Source organism: Podarcis bocagei (assembly GCF_964188305.1).
Source record: "Podarcis bocagei genome assembly, chromosome: 14".
Lineage (NCBI taxonomy): Eukaryota > Metazoa > Chordata > Lepidosauria > Squamata > Lacertidae > Podarcis > Podarcis bocagei.
Window position 1 is genome coordinate 29346676 of NC_138139.1, and position 21308 is coordinate 29367983.

The 21308-nt window shown below is 42.5% G+C and overlaps 1 protein-coding gene and 1 long non-coding RNA gene across 3 annotated transcripts in view; one reads left to right on the plus strand and one right to left on the minus strand.

Annotated features, from left to right (window-relative positions):
• The window catches only part of CTDSPL2 (CTD small phosphatase like 2), a 39612-nt gene extending 24211 nt beyond the window's left edge, over positions 1-15401 (minus strand). The window contains exons 1-2 of one of the 2 annotated variants that reach the window (XM_081171220.1): positions 15162-15401; positions 9335-9512 (exon numbers count right to left, since the gene is read on the minus strand). The gene's annotated coding sequence lies outside the window, so the exon portion shown is untranslated. The remainder of the gene's footprint in view (positions 1-9334; positions 9513-15161) is intronic. The other variant, XM_081171219.1, reaches the window with a different exon arrangement.
• Positions 15402-15556: 155 nt separating this feature from the next.
• Positions 15557-20652, plus strand: LOC308573909. Its single transcript, XR_014002219.1, has 3 exons — positions 15557-16253; positions 16596-16829; positions 20272-20652. It is a non-coding gene; the product is annotated as an uncharacterized lncRNA (long non-coding RNA).
• Positions 20653-21308: the final 656 nt, after the last annotated feature.

Consider the following 21308-nt stretch of genomic DNA (forward strand, 5'->3'; position numbering starts at 1 on the left):
CCCATTACCTGATGCACCCAGAACACAAGGGCTGTTTTGACTTGAATTGCACACAAACAAAACACAGATGAATCAGCACAACATTAAATATTTGTGCTAAAGGAACACGTTCACTCAATTCAGACATTTACTGGTAGCCCACCATGCTGAAGGAGATTGATTCCTCGTAGAAGTTTTATGCCTTTAACAGTTATATGACGGGCAGAAATTCAACTGGTGCAGCATTCCCTTCCACAGCAATGCATATATAGCACTAGTTAAAGGCTGATAAGCCTGAAATTCTAATGGGAAACACAAGACAAAGAACTGCCTGATCTGAGAAGGTACCTCATGCTCTCTTCCTATGAGACACAGTAGTGAAGTGTGTGCAGTGAATTCCAGGTTCTATCAGATCTGAGCTGCTTTCCATAATTAGACACGAGGCTTCCTTTCTGGCTTGCCAAAAGTTTGGAGCAGCGCACTAGCAACCAACAAAGAATGTTGCTACCTGTACAACTCTAAGAAATGCTAGAAAATCAGATAATAGTGACAGAGGGCAGTAAAGAGAGATGCATAAGGATGGGGAAATGTGTAAAATATTTCTTCCATATAATGGAAGACATAGAGAACTACTGTATTTACTTGAATCTAACGATCACCTTTTGGGGCCAAATTACGTGGTGAAAATTAAGGTGCGCATTAGATTTGATGGAACATTTACATTCGCCAGCAAACACTTTTTTTGGTTTCAAGGTTCTGAAAATTGAGATGTGCATTAAATTCGATGGCATATTAGACTCGAGTAAATACAGTATTATTTGTTATATACAACTGTGAAATTCCCTTCCTATAAAGAGTATGAACACCTTTCAGAAACATATCCTTTTCAACAGGCTATAAGATTGGACCCAAACTAGTAAAAATACCTTTTCTAACACCTCCTTCCATAACATTACAAGAAAAGCCTTTTTAATCTGCAGATGTGTTTGCAGTTTGTGCCTCACAAACACTGAGCAGAGTTCTAAGAGGCCGATCAATCAGCAGGAGTTCGGAAGTCGTGTTGTAATTGGCAGCTGTTGCTGCCTGTCACTCTAGAATTGTATATTTCAGCCCACCAAGCATAGATGTGTGGAGGCTGGAATTGGGAGGCATGAAGCAATGTTTCTATGAATACGCCAAGTCATGCAAAGCTGACACTCGATGAATTCTGACAGATTACAGGTACATCAGTGGCAGGATAGAGTCAAACTGCCTGCTTTTCCTAAGAACATGGGTTTGAGTTGGAAGGGCAAATATAGTCCCAACTGGAGCTCCATCTAGACTGCCTGAGATATATCAAGACGTGTGGTGTGGTTTCTGCTTGAAGTGGAAATAGCTACACCTCCAGTGTAACACCACACATATTTCACTGTAAGCTTCACTCACTTTCACAACACAGAAACACAGCAGCAACTGTCCATATGCCAATTCATGTCTAAGTCCAGACCTGGCCAATGAAAGGATGCACTGAAGCTGCATCAAATTGAAAAGAACAGGGCTTCAAGCGTTAATCAATTTAACTGAACATTCATCAACCAATGAAGGGAGCAGGAGGCCTTTAAACTGTTGGTGCAGGACTGAATGACATTTTAAAAACCAAATCCGTTTTGACTCTTTTTATTTAAAACAAGTGTGACAAAGCATTTTCTACTAGTGATGATGAAAAAGCTGTTAATTAAACTCTAATTTATCTATATTTCCTTCAATATCCACAAAAACACTATTTGTAATATCCAAATGTAAATAGATTTAATCCATCTATTGACATTAAGATGATTAGACAATTAAAAACTTTGGACAGCAGCAAGTATGATTCCACAAAAAAGAAATGAGTTGAGATGAGCTTTACATTATAATATTCTTGTACACTTGCCCCCTCCCCCACCAAGAATTTTAAGATCCTGCACTGACAATTCACAAAACTTTGTTAAGTTGCAATGCCTAAGTCCAATGAACTCAGCAGGGCTTCCTTTTGAATATATATCCGCAAGACTGAACTGTTAGTGGCTTATAAGTTTCAGCAAAACCTGTGCAGTTCCTGTTGGGATTCTGGAATGAAACAGCTGCTCCTGGAGACATTAAGCTCTCTGGATTTATAATCCATAGCACTGGACATGCAGAAGCCTATTTTTGGAAGTAATTTTCCTCTTGTTTCAAAGCTGATGTAGTATAGCCAGACTGCTAAAAACTTCCTGAATGTGCCCTTTAGGTTTTTCATGGGAAGTCATGACCCTAAATAATAATTTTATTGGCATCTTTAATTGCTTACCTCAGGCATGTTTGTAATTTTGAGCAAAACAAAGTAATTATAAGACTTAACTGGCTTAATTTTTGTGGTTCCCAGGCATTTATTCTTACACTATAAGCTTTATCAGCCAGTAATTATTTCTGCCTACTATTTAACACTTGGTAGGCTAACAAGTAAGGACTAACTGGCATACTACACAACACACAAGTAGGAAGAGTCCTGAAATGGTGTGGGAGTCAGTGTAAAGTTATCTTAGGCATGGACTTGCTGCTGTCTGAATTGCAGCATCTTTATGGAATGAATGCAAGAATCACCGTGCTGGGTTTTGTTAATGGTCAGGGGGTACCTTTACCTTTTAATGAAGAATTAGAGAAAAAATGTTTTTAAAGGGTTTTGGGGTACTACTGACCTCTAAAACAGTTTGTAGTGATATTAAGGGAAGTGAAATGTCTACTATGAAAATGGACAAAATATTCTATTTTCACCCTTCGTGTGACTTTCTCACAAGAACCACTACTGGTTTAAGATTCTACAGAGATGAGAAATATCTAAAATATTAAACATAATTTTGTGGAGTTCTTTTGACTTATGTGTATTATCAGTCTGAATTCTCTATGGTAAGCAGAAGTGACCCCCAAAGCTGTAAGAATAAGGCATACTTTTCTTTAACTAGGCGTTCGCGCTCTCTCTCTCTGTGTGTGTGTGTGTGTGTGTGTGTGTGTGTGTGAGAGAGAGAGAGAGAGAGAGAGAGAGAGAGAACCACATGGCAATTTATGGCTTATTTTGATTGAGGAATATCTAGAGAATGAAGTTGCAGAAGAATAGCACAAAAGTGTTTTCATTTTTTGTATCACTGTTGGGATATTTATTTATATAACCTCCAAACACTAACCGGTAGTTAATGTCTAGCCCACTGTGCAAGCATAAAAAATAAGTCTAGTCTATTGTGACCGACCAGAATGTTAAAAATAATTTCCTTACTCCAAAGAGATGAAAACCTGTCCAACTCATTCAAGTCTCATTCTGTGATGTTGTTGTCTGTTACCACCAACTGGAAGTTTAAATAACCCCTAAAATTTAACAAAGGCACTCTTATCTTTTTTGAAGATTTGCTTATGCCCAGAGTGCCCACTACTGGAGGCAGGCATTTGTTCTTCCCATGCAGCAGCAGCAGCAGACTGCATGGAGAAAAATAAAACAGGCAGCAGCACCTGTTAAATGGCAGCAATTTGGGGGAAAAGACAATGCAGAGTGTTGTGGCAACTTAAAGGACTAACAGTTTTATTATTATATAAGCTTCCATGGGCTGCAGCCCATTTCCATCAGATACAAAAACTGTTCTCTTTGAATATTATACACATATATACAGAGGGGGAAATTATAAACAGTAGGGCCTTGAAATGCAGGAAGGCTATCACATGTCTCTGCAAAGCTAAAATGTATATGAGACACACACACACTTCACAACAGGAGTAATTTAAATAGTAACCAATTGAAAAGCTACAGACACTACCCCCCCCAAGGGTAGTGAAGCATCATAGAATTGTAGAGTTGAAAAGAACCCACTGCAATAAAAGAATCTCAGCCAGCTCATACATGACAGATGACCATCCAACCTCCAAGGAAAGGGAGTCCACCACCTCTCAGGGGCGTCTGTTCCACTGTCAAACAGCTCTTACTGCCGGAAAATTCTTCCTGATGTTCAGCCACCTCTGATTCCCCTGGTTTTCCACCCACTTTTAAATAATATTAGTCATCTGTATGATGTGGCGGGGTGGAGAGCCAGAGGTCTTTAGATGTTATTATTTATTAAATTTATTAATAATTTTCAAACATGACCAAAAAAACCACAAAAAGTATTCTAAGCAAAAAACAAGAACACATACATTAAAACCAGATTATTTTTTAAAAAAACTTGTCTAAAAGATAATTTTATTTTTTTAAAGCTAGATTAAAACATTCCACTATGCAACAAGGCCATAGATAATTAAAAGCCAAAGGCCTGGTGGAAAAAGTTTGCATTTCCTTAACAGGTATGCTCACCCATGCAAAAAGACCTGGTGTCTAAAGCCAATTAATCTTAAGTAATCCATCAGATTCTACATCAATCTTGCCTCCACCTTCTCCCCAAAAGAAAACAGTGTTCAAAGTTCTAAAAGTAGCATGACTTGTGGGGGAAATTGAGTGGAAACTAAAAAATGTAATTCATCAGAGACAAATGCAAAGCTCTGCACATAGTGAAGCAAACATATATTCACAAACAGTAATAAGATGGGAGATACAGTCATACCTTGTGTTGTGTCCACTTCATGTTGCATCTTTTCGCGTTACGTCCCGCGGCAACCCGGAAGTACCGGAACAGGTTACTTCCGGGTTTCGCCACTCACGCATGCGCAGAAGCACCAAATTGCGCTTCGCGCATGTGCAGAAACACCAAATCACGCCATGTGCCTGCGCAGACGCAGTGCTTTGAGTTGTGGGCATTTCACATTACGGATGGGCCTCCGGAACGGATCCCGTCCATAACAGAAGATACCACTGTACCCTGCTTGGAAACAGCACATATGAAAAGGCTGCAAAAGGCCTACTGTGATTTTAGGCTGCATTAATCGAACCACAGTTTCCAAATAACAAGAAGCAACAGCTCCACTTTATTCTGCATTAGTACACCTCATCTGGAATTTTATGTCCATTTCTGGGCACTTTAAAAAGTGGTGTGGTACACTGGATTGGCCTTTCAGGGCTGCTGTCATTTTGTTGTATGGAATTCATATTGGCCTGTTTTGATATTACTGCTTAACTTTGATTTTATGTATTTCTACTCTGGGATCTTTCAGCAAAGGCAGACTATAAAAATGGCAAATTAAAAAAACCATCAAACCCGTTTCCAATCTATGCCTAATCATCAACTTTTTAGATGACTTTGACCAAGCCAAATAAATTATACTCCGTTCAAACTATATTTTAAATGTTAAATGGGATTACTAATTACCTGTCTCATATGACTCAGTGGCAATGTTCATACGGCTATAACCATGGTCTAGCACACTTTTGGGGAACCTAAGATCTAGGTGCAAAATGGAGCCCCCCTGCAGGCCCCTCTATCAAGTCTCTGGCCACACCCCTTCTTCTCAGGCCACACCTCTCACAAGCCCTATTTCTGTAGTCTACTCAAGTGTTCGATTGGCTGGAATGTGTCCTTGAACTGTGATTGCATGGATGAAAATATGTGAAGGGGTGGGAAGAGACACTTGTAGAAACCTCTGACTTTGCATGGCTGGAATGTAGCCTACTCTACAAAGGAAAGAGTAGCATGTATATCTATCCAAAACAAAAACATAGTGTAAGAATGACCCCTCAGGCCCAGACATTGAGCAACTTGTCCTCGAGGTCACACAGCATAACATTAATTTGACTCAGCTCAACTGGTTGCTGGTCATACTTCCTACTAATTTCATTAAAACTAGTTTCCAAATAAACACACTTAATACTGCAGCCTAATAGAATTTTGTATTAAAAGCTAAGTCACTGATTAAATAAGGACCATTGAAAGCACACAGTCTAAAATAATTGTAGGAATACTACTTTGTATGTATTTGTACAAAGTACATCATGAAAAATGTATATGCCTGAATCAGACTTGCCCCTTCTTAAACACAATAACTATATTGGTCTAACTTGTCAAAATGCAATATAGAAAAGTTATTATTTACACATGGCAACTATTCTGCTCGTAACTATTTCCTTGGGAGTCAAGCCGAACTGAATGAAAACAGTGTGGGGAGGGCAAAAGAAGAAGATACATGTTTTGTTTTCACACATTGAAAGATCTAAAATTAAACTGAAATCGTGGCACAATTTTCTAATGAAATGAGCGTTTCCCCCCAAAAGATATACAAAGGCCTCATTTGGACTATGCCTTAACATTATGTGAACAAACCTCCCGTCCCCAATGTGATCATGAAGAGATCTGCTGATGTCACTTCCATTTTCAATAAACCATAGCATGAAGTTGACTAGTTTCAGTAAACCATAGTTAAGACTACCCAGTTTCCCCAGCTGCAGTTAGAAATAGAACAAAAGCTTCCCATTTCCTCCATACATCCACACCAAAGGAGAGAGGAATATATGAGACTGAGGTTCATTCACAAAACACTACAACATTGGTTAGTGTTTAAATAAGGACCATTGAAAGCACACAGTCTAAAATAATTGTAGGAATACTACTTTGTATGTATTTGTACAAAGTACATCATGAAAAATGTATATGCCTGAATCAGACTTGCCCCTTCTTAAACACAATAACTATATTGGTCTAACTTGTCAAAATGCAATATAGAAAAGTTATTATTTACACATGGCAACTATTCTGCTCGTAACTATTTCCTTGGGAGTCAAGCCGAACTGAATGAAAACAGTGTGGGGAGGGCAAAAGAAGAAGATACATGTTTTGTTTTCACACATTGAAAGATCTAAAATTAAACTGAAATCGTGGCACAATTTTCTAATGAAATGAGCGTTTCCCCCCAAAAGATATACAAAGGCCTCATTTGGACTATGCCTTAACATTATGTGAACAAACCTCCCGTCCCCAATGTGATCATGAAGAGATCTGCTGATGTCACTTCCATTTTCAATAAACCATAGCATGAAGTTGACTAGTTTCAGTAAACCATAGTTAAGACTACCCAGTTTCCCCAGCTGCAGTTAGAAATAGAACAAAAGCTTCCCATTTCCTCCATACATCCACACCAAAGGAGAGAGGAATATATGAGACTGAGGTTCATTCACAAAACACTACAACATTGGTTAGTGTGATATCCAAATGAGGCTAAAGAGTACCTCCAATTCTCTCCAATACAGTGGTACCTCAGGTTAAGAACAGTTTCAGGTTAAGAATGGACCTCCAGAACGAATTAAGTTCTTAACCCGAGGTACCACTGTACTTATTGATGTAGCATATAGGACATTCAATGTCACCACTGCATTTTAATATGATGGTTGTTTGTTTTTATTTGCTTTTATTGTGTAAAATGTTTTGAAGACCTCTACTGTAGTTGGAAAGGTGGAATATAATTTTTTTTTTAAATGACAGTGTATGGTTCTCCCACCAAGTAAATTATTTATCTTGCTGTGATCCTAAAGGTTCAGTTTGGATTAAATGCATGATACTAATACAGTGGTACCTCGGGTTAAGTACTTAATTCGTTCCGGAGGTCCGTACTTAACCTGAAACTGTTCTTAACCTGAAGCACCACTTTAGCTAATGGGGCCTCCTGCTGCTGCCGCGCCGCCGGAGCACGATTTCTGTTCTTATCCTGAAGCAAAGTTCTTAACCTGAAGTGTATGTAACCCGAGGTACCATTGTAATTAAAATAAGTATTTTTACTAAATTGCTTCCCCATTTAAATCTACAACAGCATTTATATTAGCAATTCAGAAGTAGAATATATTGCTACATAACTGATAATTAATTGCAATACAGCGATCATGACACTCGTATCACTCTGTTCCATATAGTTGATCACACAAGATATCATACATCAAGGTCGGACTGCTGCAATGTGCTGTACGCAGGACTGCCATTTTAATTATATGTCTTGTCATTACAGTTGACTCAAAATGCTGCATCCTGCTGTTGACAGGGGTCCATTACTTGGAGCATGCAACTCTGTTGCTACTTCAATCCACAGTGCTCCAAATGCAATTCCAAGCCCAACTGAAAGTGCAGGTGGTTACCTTTAAACCCCTATATTAGGGTTGCCATATTTCAAAAAGTAAAAACCAGAACACCCCAAAAGTTGTTGAGGAAACCACCAAAATTGTGGAACTTGTTGTATATATAAGATATATCTGGTGAATATGAAGGACAGAGCCTTCTTGGTGATGTCACCCTTGGGAAGCCAGTTCAGTGCCGCCACCCCCACTACCACTTTCCCGGTTTTGTTGTGTTCAGACATATGTTTGATGTTATCCAATCTCCGAAGTAATGGTTTATCAAGATGCTGTTTTGGTTTTCTGGTGTTTGTTTAAACTGATTATTTTATTTTTGGATTGTAATTTTATTATGTTTTGTGAGCTTCCTCGGGGGTCCTATTTGGTGCCCCCAAACAGCATTTAAATATATTTAAAGAATAAAACACTATTGCCCCCAAATGAAACAAACTTAGTAGATTCTCCTAGACCCTAAGAGGAAACATCTTATGAAAGCCAATACTATCCAAATGGACTGACTTCAGAAGTCTGGTTGAGAGATGCTCTGTAGTCTCTGGTTGGCAAATATTTTTTTTAATTATTTTTTACCAGAGGGAAAGGCTGAAAGGACAGTAACATTGGTTTCACCCAAGCTAGGGCACAGGCAAAGAGCTCTTTGATTTCCTCATTCCTAATGTAAGTGTAAATAGAGGACTTGGCAGGCACCACCTAATGCACCTTATCCATTCATGATACAGGAAGACATGGCAAAATGATGTTTAATCCCTCCCTTCCACATTAACTTCATGGACAGCTCTATCAAAATTTTCATTCTTACACACCTTACTTCCTTTTACTAGTTTCTTAGTTAATGCACTGGAATGAGAAACTGATGTGCATATTGAGAGGGCAGCCTGAGATTGCCTGGGTAAAAGAACAAAACTGTTTATCCCTACCATAGGCACAAACATGAAGTTCAAAGTCAGTAAATAGCAATAAGGAGCAACATGGGGGGCGGGGGAAGAGAAGAGAAGAGAAGAGAAGAGAAGAGAAGAGAAGAGAAGAGAAGAGAAAAGAAAAGGGATCAGTCACAAAGCCATAAATCTGGAAGAACAACTTTGTAATCTCATGCATAGGTCAGACTTAACAACAGTAATTTGAAACTTATTTCCTCATTTTCAGAGTTTGTATTTCTTCACCAAACATGAAGAAAGCTCACCCAAAATGTTACCGTAGCTATACTGAATTTGAGAGAGCCACTCAATAATAATGACAATGCAAGACTATTCGTTTGGAACCGTATTTTTTATTTCCTTCCCTACATATATATATCCATTCAATTAGGTCATATGCTGCTTGAGAAAAGCCACTCACAGAAATGGGTCTGGAAATTTCCAGGGTGCCTGGACACCTAGGTATCAAAGGATTTCGTGCTGCAAACTCTGATGGCCCTTCTTGAATACTTTGTTCAGATTTCTGGGTTGTTGAGATATTTTTCCAGACCTGCTCCAGAGGAGACTAACATTTGGAAGACTGAAGTGTCATGGAACTGCTGAAAACAACAAGCCAAATATCAGGCCAGGAAAGTTTGTTTACATATATCCAACAACAGTTTACCAATTAATATTGTATGCACATTTCAAACAAGTCTGCATATTCTTGAAACAGAAACAATGTCTCTGTTTCAATCATCCAATGCACACACTGTGCATGCACACACTGACTATTCTGAAGGATCTTCCACATACTTCACATAAGGTTTAATGTCTACCTAGCAATGTAGAAATATGCTTTCCTATAAATTACTTAGTCCTGGTGTGCAAACACCTTAAAGTCATTAAATATGTGAGAAAGAAGCTTCCTCATGGTCTACCACTGAAAACCAGTAAAATGCAAACTATTGCAGGTACAGTATATTGAAAATATGATATCACACCTGCCCTACCAATTATAAACTTTGGCACCACAAGTGTTACTCTGAGGAATGACAACTTTGTTTCAATATATTTGCAAGTAGTACATACCCAGTATCATTTCTCTTTTCATGTACAAGATTTGAATTGAAAAAACTGAAGCTGCTCCTGGTTTTCAAAACCCACAACTAAAAGACCAGGACAAGAAAAATACATTACCAGGCTTCTACAGGAAAAGGGAAACAGTCTCTCTCAAATTGGGATGTGCTATAAATAAGACGTTTGAAACTGTATGCAGTAGATTTATCAGTGAAGCCTCATTGTATCCTAAATGGAATCTGGCAGGGAGAGGCTGGGGAATGGAGTCCCTGACTCCAATAGGCTCAGGTTGGCAATGAGATGCTATGTGAAGAAGAGGAAAGATTTGTTGAGTGGATGCAACCCAATGAGGTGGAGATTCACAAAATTTGAAAAAAATTGGAGGAGCAAAGAATTTCATAAACCAGAACCACACTCCACCTGCAAGGAGAAACCACTCACCACTAAATAATGGCAATAAAATGGGATGTATCAGAGCAATGATGCCACATAGGGGTTCTACTCAGAGTAGACCCACTAAAACCAATTAAACGGGCAGGGAAGATACATCAGGGTGGCTGTTGGCTGCCCTGGGCATCAAATACAGAAAGGTGGCTTACAAACTCTTATTAACAAAACAAACAAATCCTGCATGTCCCAGAGAATGTGCTCAGCTAGGAAACAAGACACCATGTGGAAGCAAACAAGGAAGTAGCATCACTAACCATCCAGCTGCCAGTTTGCAGGGGACATATGCCCCATGCCCTCTGGAAAGGGCCCCAGCTCACCTCCTGCTTTACTTCAGGGGAGGAGCTACAGCTCAAGGAGCAGTGCTCCTGCTTTGATTGCAAAAGGTCCCAGGGTCAATTGCTAGTACAGTGGTACCTCAGGTTACAGACACTTCAGGTTACAGATGCTTCAGGTTGAAGACTCCGCAAACGCAGAAATAGTACCCCAGGCTAAGAACTTTACTTCAGTGAGAGGCCCCATTAGCTAAAGTGGTACCTCAGGTTAAGAACAGTTTCAGGTTAAGAACGGACCTGCAGAACGAATTAAGTTCTTACCCTGACATACCACTGTACAGTGGTACCTCTGGTTGGGGACACGATCCATTCTGGGGTGCCGTTTGCACCCCAAAAAGTCCGTAACCAGAGCGGCGCTTCTGCACATGTGTGAAGCGTGATAGAGAGCTTCTGCGCAGAACGCTTCTGCGCATGCAGAGAAACCCGGAAGTGAACACTTCTGGGTTTGCCGCATTCTTAACCCGAAAAAATGCAATATGAAGTGTTCGCAAGAAGAGGTATGACTGTATCTCCTGTTAAAAGGACCACATCAAATGATGGAGAAAGGACTCTGCCCGTGATCTTGGACAGCCACTGTCAATCAAAGCAACTAATAATGGCCAGATGGGCAAATGATCTGCTCTAGTATAAGGCCATTTCCAGTGTTAGAAACTGAGATATGAAAGCTAGGAGCCAAATTAAGGTTACCAGATTTTTTTCCAATAAATCTGGGGACACTTTTCAACTTCTCACTAAATATATGGATTTTGTCAGGGGACTGATTTGTAAATCTGGGGACTGTCCCCAGGAAACCAGGACATCTGGCAACCTTAAGCAAATGGCACCTTAAACCTAGGTTATGGGTGCAACAACAGAATGTCTAGTGTACTTATTTATAACAAGAATACAAAGCTGAAAATGAATAAACTGCAGATAAAATATTATGTTCATTTTTTACATGATCTAGTCCTTCCCCTGCCCACCCCCTAATATTCTTAAGAGGGTCTCTTCTCCAGTCTTCAGAGAGTAGCTGGAAGTGGGGAGGCAGAAATATGTCCTCCTTTCCTTCCACTCTGCAGTTTAAATCTGAAATCTTAGACACAGTACTTGTGCCCAGAGCTCAGAAACTGCTTGCACTAATGAAATTCCCTGTCGCAAAATGCGCCTAGAACAATGGGAGTTTCAAACACTGGCCGTTCCCCAATTTGCCCAAACCTACACCCTCATCCTGGGAAAACCCTATGGCTCTATTCTTCTCAGGCCCCTTGTTCTTCCCTCACCCAACATTTGACCCTACCTAACTTCCCATCTCCACTCCAAGACAGGACTAGATCCTTGCCATTTCCCTATCTTTAGTTGTTAGGGCAGGAGGAAGAGCTTTACAGTAGGCAGATGCCACACAAGGGGCTCCAACTACTTCTACACATTCCAACAACTACCCACACTCACACTCACCTCTCTCTCTCTCTCTCTCTCTCTCTCTCTCTCTCACCCCTTTGGGATGCACAGCAAATTTGGTTGACCAGGGACAACAAATTGTGGCTGACTAATAAACCTAGCCAAAATCTGAAAAGCCCCCAAAACTATAACTCTAAAAGTAATTCTCTGATGCAAAAGTGGAAGCTCAGGAGAAGAAAGAATATGCCCATTTCACTGAAATGAAGTTTGTTTTCTATTTAGGCAATGCTTTATTACAGGCTGGAAAAGTAGCACTCAAATGTGTTCTGTCACCCATGTACAACATTTATTAAAGCATCACAGGTGTTCGGTACCTCCATTCTTTCATGTGCAGATGAGATACAACTATCATACTTCACAGGGCTACCATTAAATTAAACCAGTAACTTACAGTTTCATTTCTGTGGGCCATTTTCCATTCAAAGCCCTTTGTTTACACTAATAATTAACCTTTGCAGCACCAGCCCTTTGTAATAGATTGGAAATAAATATTACTATTTTTGTTCAATACAAGCTAGCAGTAATTAATGCTCACAAATGGATTTGAAACCTTCTAGGGAAAACAGGAGTCAAACTAGTGCTGTACTCATATATCAACAAGAGATGACACTTTCTTCAAATTTCTCAAAGATTTATTTTTCATGAGGCCTTTGACTTGGCTCCCTTGTTCCTATGTCCTATAGTGCTCTTCACCAACTGGGTGCCCTTCTGGTTGTTTTGGACTATAACAAAAAAAGGGAGCTGTGGTACAAAACTTTTGGAAAACACCAGGTTGCCCGGCTGCAATTAAACCTGCAACCAAGCTTAAGCCATTGCAACAACCGCTTATTCCTTCCCCGTTTATCTCACCTGCCCTTCCCCTGCTCTCAATGTATCAAATTTTAGATTGTAAGCTCCTCAGGGCATGTCTCCCTAAAGCACCACAGGCACTGACAGTGTTATATAAATAGCAATAATAAGAAAGTGAATCCATAAACAAAGTTGGAGTTGTAAACTCCCGTATTAGAAACTCAGCACTTGGGAGTATTATTAGTTTAGAATTCGGCAGACACATTCAAGCACTGTGCTTTGAAACTATTTCCACCACAAGCCATGGGCAGGTGAAGCACTGCTGATGCCAAACAGGTAACTACATTCATTCAGATTTAATTGCCCAAATATTGAGAGCAACAGGCAGCCTCAGTGCAGAGTTGTATACATTTGTTCAGCAACACAATCTGATAATTCCTACTATTTTGATGCAGCTGATGGATGAGTAAAACATACCACTTGACTCCCAGTCCCCATAAACCATATATTGTTGTACTGATTGCTGTGAATACTCTTTATCTCCGTAATAATAGCTTAGCTACTTGAGTTCAATGAAATATTGTCTCACTTTTCCTATCAAAGGACCCCCAATTGCTTTATTCTTGGTATGCGTTTGGCAGACAAAGCCACATCCAAAGCATCACTGGCAGGTACTTGGTTGCCTGGACACATTCTTCAATGCCATTGTGAGCAGTCAAAATTTGTCCTACCCCAGCAGAGGTATGGCCCCTTAGCTTAGAACATGCCACAAGTCCCTAAGGATTTGAGCTTAATTCTATGGCCAAGACAATAACCTCTCCCCACAGTCTCAACAAATACATTAAAAAGGAACACTGGGTAGCCCCACATTGGACATTCCTAATAAACAACTATAGAGATGAAGGGCAACCACAGACCAGGAGTATAATACATGGCTTACAGGAGCTTTCCATGCCTGAATAAATTCCAAATGACTCACAAAAATGTTATGTCAGATTCTGAGTGGGGAGACCCAGGTTCAATTCCACCACTCAGTGAAGCTCCTTGGGTGACCTTGGGCCAGTTACCCTGTCTCAACTTAACCCTCCTCACAGGGCTGTTGAGAAGCTAAAATTATAAATGTTGCCTGGAGCTCTCTTTTTTAAAGGAGCCAAAAATGCATATATTAAGATACCTTCCATATTAAGCAGCGGATCCACAATACACTCCTCAGCATGACAGGAACCGTCATCCCACACCTGGTTGTGTATCAAGTGCTTAGGCACAGAGCATAGGAAGCCGTCTGATACAAAGTCATACCACTGGACCACCTGCCCACACAGATAGGGAGCAGTGACTCTCCAGGGTGGCATGCAAGAGACCATCCCAATCCCACCTGAGATGTGACTGGGAACTGAACCTGGGACGTTTTGCATGACAAGCAGACTTCGCAGGTGTGTTCAATGGCTAATCCCCAGCCACAAATCCCAGGCAAGAAGGCCAGTGTTACCATCTGGGGTGGGGTGGGGGGTGCCTGGGGCATCTAGCCCCAGGGCCTTCCAATCTTCATCCAACACAAGAGTCCAACAACGCCTAAGGATCCATTCTGCTTGTCTGCCTGCTCTTGTTGAGGCTTTGCACATGCTCTGGGGCAATCTCTCTCTCTCCCCCGCCCCACTCCAACACACTCGTCTAGGGCCTGACCACAAGCAGGAGGCGTGCGCGAGTGGAGCTCTCAGCGCCAGTCCCACTCACAAGCATGCAGGCAGGCAGAGAGAGAGAGGACGCAAGCGCCTCGTTCGGGTGCTGCTGCTCCTCCTTCTGCGGCGCCCCCAAAACAAATCCAACTCGCGAGTAGAGAGAGAGAGAGAGAGAGAGAGAGAGCCCACCCCGGAGGAGGAGCAGCGCGGGCGGGAAGGCGAGCGAAGAGAGGGAGAGAGAAGCTCCCGCTCGCTCGTTTACTCACTCGCCCGCCCCCCTCCCGCGCTCGCCTCGTGAGTCACTCGGGCGCGAAGGACCCCCCCTCGCCCCTCCCCTCCGGCCTAGGCCCGACCAGGGAGGGGGGCGAGCCCAGAGACCCCTCCTTCCTCTCTCCCTTCCCCCGCGGCGGCAGCTGAGGGGCCCGCTGCGCTCCCCGCCTCCTCCCGCTGCCTTCCCTGTCCCCTCAGAAGTCGCCCAGGGCGGCGTCGCGGCGGCGGTTACCTGTGAGGCACTGAGAGAGATGAGGGGGTGAGGAGGCGGCGGCTGTGGCGAAGGGGGACGTCCCTCACTTCTCCCGCCGCCTTCGTCGTCGCCTTGGTCGTCTCTGCTGTCCGTCAGGTGTCCGGCTACCCCGGCGGCAGGGCCGGGCCCCCCGCCACCTTGGTCGCACGAAGCAGCACCGCCGCCGCCGGGGGCTCCGTAGCCGCTCAGCAGCCCCGGCAGCGGCCAGTCGCCATTTCCCGCCTACCGACCTGCTGCACCGCACGGAAGGACCCGGATGATGACGGGAGGAGGAGGAGGAAGGAGGGGGCAGCGAGAGAGGGAGGGAGGTGCCTTGCTTGCCTGCCTAGGCCGTCGCAGTTACTGCGCAGGCGCACTCCGCGCGCGCGCCAGGCTAGCCCCGCGGGCGGGAGGAGCGGTTCCTGAGGGGAATCGGTTCTTCGGCTGTGAGAGGAAGAGGGAAGAGGGAAAAGGGAGGCGAGCAGCCGGCTGAGGAGAAGGGTAAGAAGGCGCCCTCAAGCAGCTCGCGCTGGTGGGGTCCTGCGTCTCCCAGAGAAATGCATTTTGGTCGACGCCGCCGCCACGGAACTCTGCACATGCTCGGGCGAACTTCTTCCACTCGCACAAGCCTCGCCTCCAGGGAGGAAGCGGCTGCTTTTGCTGTCTGTGGGAGGCCGCCCAGCGCCGCTGGACTGGCTAGCGAGAGGCAGCAGGACCCCGCAGGCCGGGGAAGGCAGCCGGCGCCAGGATAGGGACCGCAAAGGCACGCCCAGACCCTGGACACACTCTGGACCCGCGGGCCACAGCTACCGTAGGGGCCGCTCGCCCCTTCGGAGGCGCTCCGAAAGGACTGAAGGGGGCGGCGGGGAGGATTTTCCCTTTTTTTCGGACTTGCTGAAGCAGTTTCTTCGTGTGTGCGTGTTTAAATTTTCCCGCCCGTCGGAGAATGAGGAATGATTGCGTTGATTTCGAAGACGAGCAGCCACAGAAAAGATCAGCAGGAAACAGGTCCCTCGGCAGCGAGATCCTGTTCGCTGCCTAGGGCGTTTGGACAAGGCGGCATAGAGCAAATCCAACAGGTGCAGTTGGCAGGTAAGGCTGTTGTTTTTCCAGCAGCACAACTTCATAGGTACTGCAGCTCCAAGGCAAGGAAATGTTTAAAAGAGAGAAGGGCCCACAAAAATATTTGATGGAATTTTGCATAACGGTTGCAGAAGTCACAATCCCTGCAACTAATTAATTTTATGTCACTTTAAAAATGTATAATCTGCTTTAGAGGCTACATATCTAGTTATATTTACGTGACTGCTAATCCCGTTACATTTGGTAGTACTTAACGCCTTGAGTATTTTCCCCCATGCATGGAAAGGTAACTAAGTGATATCCATAAACAAGATGGTTAAGTGGACGTTCCTGTGTTTCACCTTCCCAAAGGATGCTGCTTCTGGCTCTGCCACCTAGCGGATTGAGATGGACTTGTATACCACTGAATCAAAGCGCTGACCTCACAGTGGCCTTCCTGAAACCTTTGAAGGGGTTTCTTCAGTTAGAACTGCCTAAAACAATGCATTCCTGGGGAAACAGACCTTTTTGTTTTTCCAGGCACACATTTTGTTTGTCCTCCCTTATGAAGTGCAAAGGTATCCAGCACTGTGATTTCATCTTGAGGTGAGTCCTTTGTTACATCTCTAGCTGTATGTGTCTGCTCAGCAAGGTGCTATCTGTTTTCAAGGTAGCAGAGTTGCAAGGTCTCCAAGCTAACAGTGTCCAAATACATCTTGTGAAAGTCCATTCAGACTTTTGAGTCTAGTCCACAGAAAATCACCATCATGGTCAAAAACATGTGTATCAAGATTTTGACTGATTTTATCCCCAAAGCATAGTGTCAGTTGCTCACTTGGTAATGAGTAGCCACCCATCCAACAAAATAGCTGTTAGTTAAAACATCACCACAACAATATAATCAGGGGAAGAACTCTCTGGCTGATCTTTTATAGCTTTAACAGTCACATAATGACAGAAAGCATTCAGTTTACTGAATCCCTGCCTGCATTCCCTTACTTCAGTATCAGAATACATTTTTTATTATAATTCAATATTTGTATGGTGCTTAAGTTGGTCACTAGTTACCAGTTCCTTACTTGCATGAAAGTTCAAAACACACTTCAAGCAGAAAACATCTTTTAAAAAAGAGAACTAAAGTTTATCTGGCCCTGAACCTCAGAATAAGCTTTTGTCTATCACATATTGTATATCTCCATGAGTGACAGGCTATCGCCTCCAAGAGTCACAGTAGTTTTCTCCATCAAAATTGCTGTTTGCTGAATACTACCAAGTGGGTGAAGACCTCCACTGGCAATAACAAAAAAATAATTTGGGCAGTGCACACCCCAAATCTTAAATTCCACACCTCCAGGTATGTGGAAAGGCATTTAACTATGCCCTGCCCAGTGTAGCATTTGGGTGCAGCACTGTCAGAAGTGGCAGCTTGATGCCTATAAAAGCTCAAATGTGCTGGGCACCATCAATAGCAGAAAAAAGGAACTGGGGTTGTATGAGTGAGGAGGGTACTAGCACTTGAAAATGTCTGTGCCTAAGAAATGCATTGGGCTGAATGTGATTCAATGCTATCCAAATGCTGGATGCATGGGTGTATGATTGGTGGTAGACCAAAGGTTATTTTAGAGTGTGCACTCTTAGCTCCTTTTTTTGGACATATTTTGGCTCCCTAATCCAATTCAGTACCATTTCATAGAGGACACTATCCTGATGCTGTGGATGTGGTGGGCCAAAGTACATATTGTGGCTATTATTGGCATAGGGTTGCTGCATACAGCACTGCACTATGCCCAATAAGCATTGAATTAGGCATAATTAAATGCCTTTTATAAATACTTTATTGGAGGTGTGGCCTAAATCTTGTTTTTGGGGTGTACATGCCCAGTTCCTTATTCTTTTCTATATACATTGGTGGTGGGTCACATTTGACCTTGCACTATGCTGAAGAGACATTGAGCTAGACATACAGTGGTACCTCAGGTTACATACGCTTCAGGTTACAGACTCTGTTAACCCAGAAATAGTGCTTCAGGTTAAGAACTTTGCTTCAGAATGAGAACAGAAATCGTGCTCTGGCGGCGTGGTGGCAGCAGGAGGCCCCATTAGCTAAAGTGGTGCTTCAGGTTAAGAACAGTTTCAGGTTAAGTACGGACCTCCGGAACAAATTAAGTACTTAACCTGAGGTACCACTGTACTTTTTCTAGACAACACTCCTCTTGATATGTGGATGTATGATTTGGCGTAGGTCAAAGCTTATTATGGTGTATTTCCTTATCATTTATTGTCATTTGGGGTCACTGTGCATCTATACAAGGGTTGCACCAAGACTACAGTTTGAATTGGAGAACAATGATGTTATCGAAAGAGAGTCTATCAGTCATGATAAGGATAGACCAAAACTTTTAAGTTTTCTGCTTGAGCTGTTTCAAACTTCTGTGCAAATAAGGAACTGTGAACTATTAATCAACTTCTACATCATAATTCTTGTACTGTTGGCAAAGAGAGGGAGACTGCACCTTTGAAGATAAGACCATCAAATTGAGCTTAAAGGCCTGGCAGATGTGAGAAGATTTGATGGGGGTGAGGGTGGCATTGCTGATTGCTGTGCCTGGAGGCTACTCTTTGGCACGCTTCTCTGGGTTTGGGTTGTTCAGAAAAGCTGTTTGTGAGAGAAAACTGGTTATGTTTATAAACCGGGATGTAGGGAAGCTGTCATGTTGGGATCTGCTTTGTGGTTTTTGGAAGAATGAGATTGAAGAAACCACCCAAGAAGCTGCTGCCCAGACTTTCCACAAGCCTTATCATGCCTTGTTTCAACCGTAAAATTGTAGAAGAGGGTGCTTATTAGAGCATCAATAGGCCTGGTCCATGGAGTTCATAACATGCATTCTGCTGTTCAATAAACTATATGTTTATGGGCCATTTGAAACAATATTTATTTATACAACAAACAGCTTATAAAATGCCCTTCAGCATAAAACTCCCATGGTATCCTCTACTTCAAACTTAAAATAAGTAAAATGATAAAAGCAGTAGGCCATAACCAGATGATAAAATCCAAATTTATAGTGGATTATGGGGCACAACTTCTGAATTGCCTAGAGCAACAATGTGTCCTGGCTTAGCACTCAAAACATTTCCACTGTGCATAAAAGAACCTAATCCAAAATTATGCAAAGCTTTCAAGTTGGCTGGGTGAGTTGCTTTCTGAGATTACCCTGTTTAAAACATATCATTGCATAGGGCAATGCCATTGCTATTTATAAAGCAGACATTAAGAATTTGATTTGGTATGCTTATTACCAGATACTTTACGACAAAGCTTTTTGCTCGCTGCAGAAAGCAAAATGCTTTTTTAATTTTTTATTCTAGCATATTAGGGCTGCAGGTTTAAAATCAAGATGTGGCTCTTAAGGCAAGCCACAGTTGGATTGGAAGCACCTCAAATGGTGCAGCATTATTTGTGTCAAGCTGGTACCTGTTTCCATGGTAATGGCATCACACATAAGTTGGTAGGTGTGTAAACCACTCATTTTGGAAAACAGCCCCAACACAAGCTTGCAGCTTTTAGATTGCTTGTTTGGAAGGAAATACAAGTGGATGCTTTCTAATATTTATTTTTCCACAAACCCTTCCCTCTTCAATCTCGCATGCATGGAATTGTGTACAGCAAGCATGTGCTGTTTAGATACTCAAATTGCACCACAGGCAGCAAACATGTTGCTTTAAGAAAAGGATGCCTACAGGACAGAGGCAGTTATGACAATTTAACACATCACCTTTTATGTACGTCCAGTGCAGATTCAAATTAGCAGTGTGAGGGTGGCTGTGTTCCTGCCCATTAATTTACAGACCAAGAAGCATGTATAGGAGAAGAGTTAGATTTGTGCTTACCTTGTACAAGTTCAGTTGCATTGCTGTAGCAAGACTGTCAGTTTGGTCCATGTCTGCTTTATATGATCTCCCTCCCCCCGTCCCAATAGTTAGCAATTGCTGAAGAAAGCTCAGTTTCCTGGAACAACATGCAGTTTCTCTACTTCTTCCCTGACAGGCTGCTTTACACAATTGTTGCCTGGCAACTGCCAGCAAGGGAAGACTACTTTTGTCAGAGCCTGAGCAACATATAGCTGTATAGCCCCCTTGCCTTGCCTCAAAAGGAGCTGTTTCCTGGCAACTGCCACCTGCTAGCAAGGGAAGACTGCTTCCAACATGGGCTGAGTAAGACCTAGCTGTTCAGCCCCACCTTTGCCTAAAAATACTTTGGAAGGAACTGCTGCTTGCTCAGACACCAGAGAAGGACAAGGGCTGAATAATCTGTTTCACACAAGTACCGTGCCATCCTGTCTAGATTACAGTGCGACTTTAATTTTGAGAATTTTTTAATAAACTGCTTTAAGAGGTGCTCAGGACTGTAAACTGGAAAGCAAGTACTCTAAATAAATGTTAAGACTGCATGTCTACAAGCTGAAGCACAGTTTAGCAAGAAGAGTAGATTCTTGGAGCAAATATTGCTGTTGTGCTACCCAGGACTGAACCATGGGTTTGACATAGAATGATGTTCAAACCTGGGCTTGGGGTTTCTCTTACTCCAGAAAAACCAATAGCCCAGGTTCAGAGATAATGCTAAACCAAACAATGGCTTAGCCCCAGATAGCATGCCAATGGTAGCAGCAGATGGACACAGGAGGACCACAGTGCCTTTAGTCTCAATGCACTTGCACAAGTGTGCATTTTGCTGTATAATTTTCCTACACCTAAGCACTTTGCATAGTGAAATTCTTTGTGTGAAGCAGCATTACTTGGGATTCATTGCAATTAAACTGAACCGCAGAACTGATGTTCTTTAAACATGAGACTACCAAATAATGTGTTAATTGGTATGGGTCTTAAAGCTGAAATCAATCTCTGTTCAGATACAGATTTTTGTCTGTCTGCAAGCCTCAATTCCCCCTTTTCAGGAACCAGCACACTTATACCAACCTTCCCAAACCTGGTGCTCTCCAGCTGTTCTGGACTACAACTTTCAGCCTCTGGCTGACTAGAGCTGATAGAAATTGAAACCCAAACCTTCTAGAGGTACCATTGTTC